Consider the following 7,817-nt stretch of genomic DNA (forward strand, 5'->3'; position numbering starts at 1 on the left):
ATTAAGTGAAAAAATGTAAAAACAGTCAAAATTGAAAAAACTCAATAACCACTGAGCAGATTACATGAAAAATTAGCATGTAAGTACTTTGGGCTGACATGAAATGATTGTGCACATCTTGGGTCAGTATCTTGGACTTGCTATTTTTCATGAATTTTTTTGTAATTTTCTCCCATTTTGGTCAAAAAATCTCCTGCTCTGAAACCACAAGTCCGATTGATTTGAAACTTGGTATGGAAGTGCATAGGAGTGACCTTTCCCAAATTTGGGCAAATCGTGGTGAAATTTGCATATTTTTAGTTTACACGTCCATAGACTCCCATGTATAAGGCAGATCTCCATAGACTCCCATGTATAAGGCCACGAAAAATAAAAATTTAGTTTCTCATCGTATTCATATTGCAAAAAGGATGCAGTGACACAATTTTTAGTCCCACGGATGAAGTCCAGTGAGCTTATAGATTGGGTCATGTCCGTCTGTTCGTCCATCCGTGAGTCCATCCGTTCACGCAGATATCTCGGATATTTTGACAAAATGTCATGTGACCTTGATGACCTTTGACTCAAATATACATATTTGTCCATAACTCAGTAACCACAAGTGCTACAGCCTTCATGTATGGTATGATGGGACACCTTATGACGCCACATATTGTACCTCATTAATTATGCACATATCTAATTTTGAGCGAGCCAATAGAGCTAGAGGTCTGATTTTTGGTATATAGGGATAACTTAGCAATACAATTTTTTTGACAAAATGTCATGTGACCTCGGTGACCTTTGACCTCAAATATACATATTTGTCCATAACTCAGTAACCACAAGTGCTACAGCCTTCATGTATGGTATGATGGGACACCTTATGACGCCACATACTGTACCTCAATAATTATGCGCATATCTCATTCTGAGCGAGCCAATAGAGCTGGATGTCTGATTTTTGGTATATAGGGATAACTATAGGAGAGAAATTTTTTGACCAAATGTCATGTGACCTCGATGACCTTTTACCTGAAATATATGTTTATGTCAATAAATAAGTAACCACAAGTGCTATGTCCTTTGTATTTGGTAGGATGGGAGACCTTATGACAACACACCCTTTACCTCATTAATTATGTACACATCTAATTCTGGGCAAGCGAATAGAGCTAGAGATCTGATTTTTTGGCATATAGGGATTAATTAGCAATATAATTTTTTTTTCAAAATGTCATGTGACCTCGATGACCTTTGACCTTGATTATACATATATATGCATATTTCAGTAACCACAAGTTCTATACCCTCCAATTTGATAGGATATTAGACCTTAAGATGTCACATCTTGTACCTCATTTATAATGTGCATATGTATTTCTTGGCTGGCCATTACTGCTAGAGGTCTGATCTTTTTTCCCGATTTAGAACCATAACTTAGACATGCCTCATGTGTTTCAAATTGGGAACAACGACATAGACCTATGTGCCCATAGATCTCAACATATACACTCCAGTGATACTTCTTAATGACCACATTTTCCTGCCCCATCAAGACTACCGGATTTTTCTGAGAGTACGCCCACTCGAAAAACCGCCCATGGGCGGTTATTTGGGGGGTGGGCTGTTATTAAGAATTTTAAAGTTCATCTCAACCTTTGTCTACAGCATTTCAACTTGACTTCCCTTGAAAAAAATTACCTACGCAAAGGTCAAAAAGTTTTATATAGCGTACAAAATAAAATAAGTTACACTTCTAAGATAATTACTTCGGCGATATATGTCCGTATCCCCCTATTTATGCTACTAAAATGCACGTGGAATGATCCAGAAGAACGCAAAGTCAACGTTAGAGTTTGCCACACAATGCCGACAATGATTGACAGATGAAGCAGGAGCCAGGAATTTTCCATTCTGCACCATGGGGATCATGAAATAAATAAAATGACTATCATAAAAAATAATTCTGTTTCATTATTTTTTTATTTAATGTACATCATTATTTTTCAGGTTTTTTTCGCTTTGATACAAAAATCTGATGATTTTCTTCGCGTAAATTTGTTGCATTCACGAACGTAACAGTAGTAGTAATCCCTAGTAGAAATGGTATGATCCACAATTGTTTAAGATTATTGACCTCTTTGCGTGCGTGCAACGAATGTGAAACACTCTATCTATTTTCACAAGTTCGACTACTTTGATTAACTTGTCACACTTACAAACTAGGTTAGCCCTGCGTACGATGCTGTGTGTTCCGCTACAGCTAATAGCCCCGCTCACCACATGTGACGTGAGCGGGGTTATATTAGCTGTAGCGGAACACACAGCATCGTACGCAGGGCTAAAACTAGGCCAACCTCAGAACACGTGCACACGTCAAAATCTGATCGATGATTTTCTTCGCTTAAATTTGAATGCGTTCGACAAAGCATGGAGGCATATATAAAAAAAAATGTCTATATAAAAATTTAAAAAGGTTTTTTCCTTTTTTGTTATTGGCAAGTAAAATCTAGCGTAAAACTGTTGGTCGAGGATCCCTGCAGTACGTCACTACAGTGACGTAGGCGGTGACCTCTCAACTTCTGAACACGAACCAAGAGATTACGGCCAGCATCCGCGCGCCACGAATAATCATAGATCCTAGGACTGAACTTTCTCCCACCCCCCAAGTAAAAGTTTGGTTTCAGTTTTGTGAGACTGGGAATGTCCATAAGACGAACGATGGTCATCGATATCACACGAAGAATCTCTCAGTTTGTGTTTAGAAGTTGAGAGGTCACCGCTACGTCACTGTAGTGACGTACTGCAGGGATCCTCGACCAACAGTTTTACGCTAGCAAAATGGCGGTCTCCGTGTAGTCATGTCGGGCAAACTTAGAAAAAAGGCGATATTTCAGTGAATTTTGAGCGGACTTCTGGTCTGGTTAGTCCCTAATAACCAAGCTGTCGATGAGTGTTGGCAATTTGTCATTTGGATGGAAAATATTTCGAAATATCGTCGAGCAAACTTCCGCAAAGGGTGCTTGCAGCGGAACATTGACGCTAGTCTATGGAATATCCCATAGCTGTGGTGGCGGGGTTAAAATCGTAAAAGTCAAAACAGCCCGTAAAAGGCATGAATCCCGTCTGAAAACACCACAGCTATGGACCCACAGCTAAATGGGACCTTGTGTTGTCACGGTTGTGCGTTGATTATCCATGCGTTATTTTTACCTGACTCGTAATTTATTTTTCCATGTGTGATTTTATTTTCCAAAGAGATGTGTATAATTATTATTGCAATTTGTGTTGATATACAAATAAAAGAAATCTTGATCGTATCTTGGGTTCAGTTTAGTTTTATGCGTGCGTGAATGAGTGCATGAGTGTCAGTTTATGTTATTGTATGATGCATCAGAAAATTGCAACATTGTGTCCTTTTTGTTGAAGATGGATCTGTTAGAATTTGTAGCACAATGACGAAAAAGAAAACAAAACTCTCGAGAAAAAAATGAGTGGATGTTTTGCTGCTTTCTACCGTCATTTATTTTTGGTTTTGTGATCAACAGTGATAAAATAACTCCTTTATTTTTTAGTTAATTGGCGGTAAATTTTTACCGAATTACGGCCCTGGGCCGTTATTTAGCTACAGGTGTGAAGCAGACAATGTAGCCATTTTCTGTTTAAACGGCCCTGGGCGTACTCTCAGAAAAATCCGGTAATACTCCTATTACAAGTGGGGACTATGTCATTGTAAATGACTTGTTGAGTTAATGGTTGTATCACAGTATTCGATATATCTAATTCTGTATTTTTTCCATTTTATATTCTGAATAATTACATTAAACATATTTCACTGTCTCCAGTACATTTCATTTAAGTATTTTCACTTCATGCACTTTATCCCTTTCACACATGTTCAAATATCTGACCAGAGAACAAACACTAAATAGTCCAGGATATGGGAGCTACAGTGTCATTGACGCTATTTTTAGTTTACACCTCCATAGACTCCCATGTATAAGGCAGTTCTCCATAGACTCCCATGTATAAGGCCAAGTAAAATAAACATTTAGTTTCTCCCGTATTCATATTGCAAAAAGGATGCAGTGACACAATTTTTAGTCCCCACAGATGAAGTCCAGTGGGCTTATAGATTGGGTCATGTCCGTCTGTTCGTCCATCCCTGAGTCCATTCGTTCACGCAGATATCTCGGATATTTTGACAAAATGTCATGTGACCTTGATGACCTTTGATCTCAAATATTTGTCCATAACTCAGTAACCACAAGTGCTACCACCCTTCATATATGGTATGATGGGACACCTTATGACGCCACATATTGTACCTCATCAATTATGCACATATCTAATTTTGAGCGAGCCAATAGAGCTAGAGGTCTGATTTTTGGTATATAGGGATAACTTAGCAAAACAATTTTTTTGACAAAATGTCACGTGACCTCGGTGACCTTTGACCTCAAATATACATATTTGTCCATAACTCAGTAACCACAAGTGCTACACCCTTCATGTATGGTATGATGGGACACCTTATGACGCCACATATTGTACCGCATTAATTATGTGCATATCTAATTTTTAGCGAGCCAATAGAGCTAGAGGTCTGATTTTTGGTATATAGGGATAACTTTGCAATACAATTTTTTGACAAGATGTCACGTGACCTCGGTGACCTTTAACCTAAAATATATATATTTGTCCATAACTCAGTAACCACAAGTGCTACACCCTTCATATATGGTATGATGGGACACCTTATGACGCCACATATTGTACCCATTAATTATGTGCATATCTAATTTTGAGCGAGCCAATAGAGCTAGAGGTCTGATTTTGGTATATAGGGATAACTTAGCAATACAATTTTTTTGACAAAATGTCACGTGACCTCGGTGACCTTTAACCTCAAATATACATATTTGTCCATAACTCAGTAACCACAAGTGCTACACCCTTCATATATGGTATGATGGGACACCTTATGACGCCACATATTGTACCGCATTAATTATGTGCATATCTAATTTTGAGCGAGCCAATAGAGCTAGAGGTCTGATTTTTGGTATATAGGGATAACTTAGCAATACAATTTTTTTGACAAAATGTCACGTGACCTCGGTGACCTTTAACCTCAAATATACATATTTGTCCATAACTCAGTAACCACAAGTGCTACACCCTTCATGTATGGTATGATGGGACACCTTATGACGCCACATATTGTACCTCATTAATTATGTGCATATCTAATTTTGAGCGAGCCAATAGAGCTAGAGGTCTGATTTTTGGTATATAGGGATAACTTAGCAATACAATTTTTTTAACAAAATGTCACGTGACTTCGGTGACCTTTGACCTCAAATATACATATTTGTCCATAACTTAGTAACCACAAGTGCTACACCCTTCATCATATTTGGTATGATTGGACATCTTATGACACCACATACTGTACCTCAATAATTATGCACATATCTCATTCTGAGCAAGCCAATAGAGCTGGATGTCTGATTTTTGGTATATAGGGATAACTATAGGAGAGAAATTTTTTGACCAAATGTCATGTGACCTCAGTGACCTTTTACTTAGAATATATGTTTATGTCAATTAATAAGTAACCACAAGTGCTATGTCCTTTGTATTTAGTAGGATGGGAGACCTTATGACAACACATGCTTTACCTCATTAATTATGTACACATCTAATTCTGGGCAAGCGAACAGAGCTAGAGATCTGATTTTTTGGCATATAGGGATTAATTAGCAATATAATTTGTTTTTCAAAATGTCATGTGACCTCGATGACCTTTGACCTTGATTATACATATATATGCATATCTCAGTAACCACAAGTTCTATACCCTCCAATTTTGATTGGATATTAGACCTTAAGATGTCACATCTTGTACCCTCATTTATAATGCGCATATGTATTTCTTGTCTGGCCAATACTGCTAGAGGTCTGATCTTTTTTCCTGATTTAGAACCATAACTTAGACATGCCTCATGTGTTTCAAATTGGGAACAACGACATGTGGTGAATATTGTTCATGATGCTGACCATAACACTTTCAATGAAGATGCAAACATGTGGCAAAAGTTTAAATTTACACACAATTGCAATACTAGTATATGCTGGAACACATGAGCATTTTCAGTTCATATCTGGTTTCTCTCTTGCCTTGTGGATCAGCATTTAGATATTGGCTAATGAAGAATATACAATATGGTTTTGTAGAATAGATGGTATAAATTAGTTATTTGTGTTTTGACTTTAAATATCCAGTATCTTCAGGGCATGGTACAGTGATAGGAAAAAGACAACTAGGAGACGTTTAAGCATACAGCACTAGAATGCTCAATGTTTGATGTAACATGGTAGTAAGGTGAGTGGATAATATTATCACAGAAATTGGCTTTGAACCACTAAAACAGTGGAAACAAGCATAGTTGTAGAAAGCATCAGAGACATAGAAAACGTGGCTAAAATAGAACTTGAAATCAAAGATGACACTGATCTTAGAGATATCTGACTGTGCTTTGAAGCATTAAGTAGCAGTAAGTTAATTAAGGGTTAATTTGCATATTTAATGAACTTTGTAATTAATGATAACTCTGAGTTATGGCACTAAATTTGATGGAACCTAGTACAGATATTGATCTGATTAATATCTAATTGTCGTGTGAATCAGTGCCAACTTAAGGCTATTGTCTGGGCTATTTTAAAACACTAACCGTGTAGTACCTTGTTTTCAGAGTTTGTCATCTTTTTGTTGCAGTAGATGGTAAAATGCAGTGCAGGGGGAAAACCGGATATTCGATTGCCATGGCGACAATTTCCAGGGTTAAAAATATGAGGAAATTTGTGGCAAAGATATCTATTGAACGAAAAGTCATACAACAACCGATTTTTTTCTGTAGCATTCAGATGTATATGTATTACAATATAAACCTAAATCTATGACTGTATAAGATGTCAATATAAATTAAATCATAGTCATCTCGGTAAGATTGAAAAATTAATAAATTTCACAACTTTCCGTCAAGTTTCTACTATGACATGATTGGATGACCTTGTTTTTTGAAGTTTATTTTGTAAAGTATTTAATTTCACATATGTTGGCTGATTTTCATTGCATTCCAACCATTCTTTCAAGAGTTATTACTGCCACAAGAAACGAATGCAGTACAAAACACAATTGTTAGGAGTATTGGATTGAAATGTTTACAACATAAAGGTGATACTCATACTTCATGCAAAGTTTACGACCTCAAAATAGGGTATTGGACAAGTTTAAATTGTCAGTTAGAATTCTATTTACAAAAGCCTGGTTGTAATTGCTTTCTAAGTGAAAAATGAACTGTTAATTATCAAAAAAATATTGATTTTATAATCAGCATGATAATGAAATTCATGTGAGATTCTTTACTTGTTATGTATATGGACACCATAACGTCTAATATGGTTTGTTTTCTGGTTTAATTGCTATACCTGAATGAAAATCTTCATATGCCTTACAGTAATATCCACACAAAATATAAAACAGAATCATTTGTTGCAAATTTCTTCCCGATTACTCATTGATCTGGCTTTTTTAGACTGCAATTAGTCTCAAACTCACAATTTCCACAACGCCATATTTTTACCTCTGAAAAAGCTGCTTCAATAAGCAAGCAAATGGTCACTACTTCATACATGATGCCATAACTCAACAAAGTTTTTAGGCAACCAAAAATAGCAATTTACCTGTTTTGAATATATAATTAGACTAAATAAAATTTGACCAGGGGTCAGTGGGAAATAAACGCGATTTTTCTCGATTTTAGTTAATA

Source organism: Ptychodera flava, unplaced genomic scaffold, assembly GCF_041260155.1.
Source record: "Ptychodera flava strain L36383 unplaced genomic scaffold, AS_Pfla_20210202 Scaffold_30__1_contigs__length_3116999_pilon, whole genome shotgun sequence".
Lineage (NCBI taxonomy): Eukaryota > Metazoa > Hemichordata > Enteropneusta > Ptychoderidae > Ptychodera > Ptychodera flava.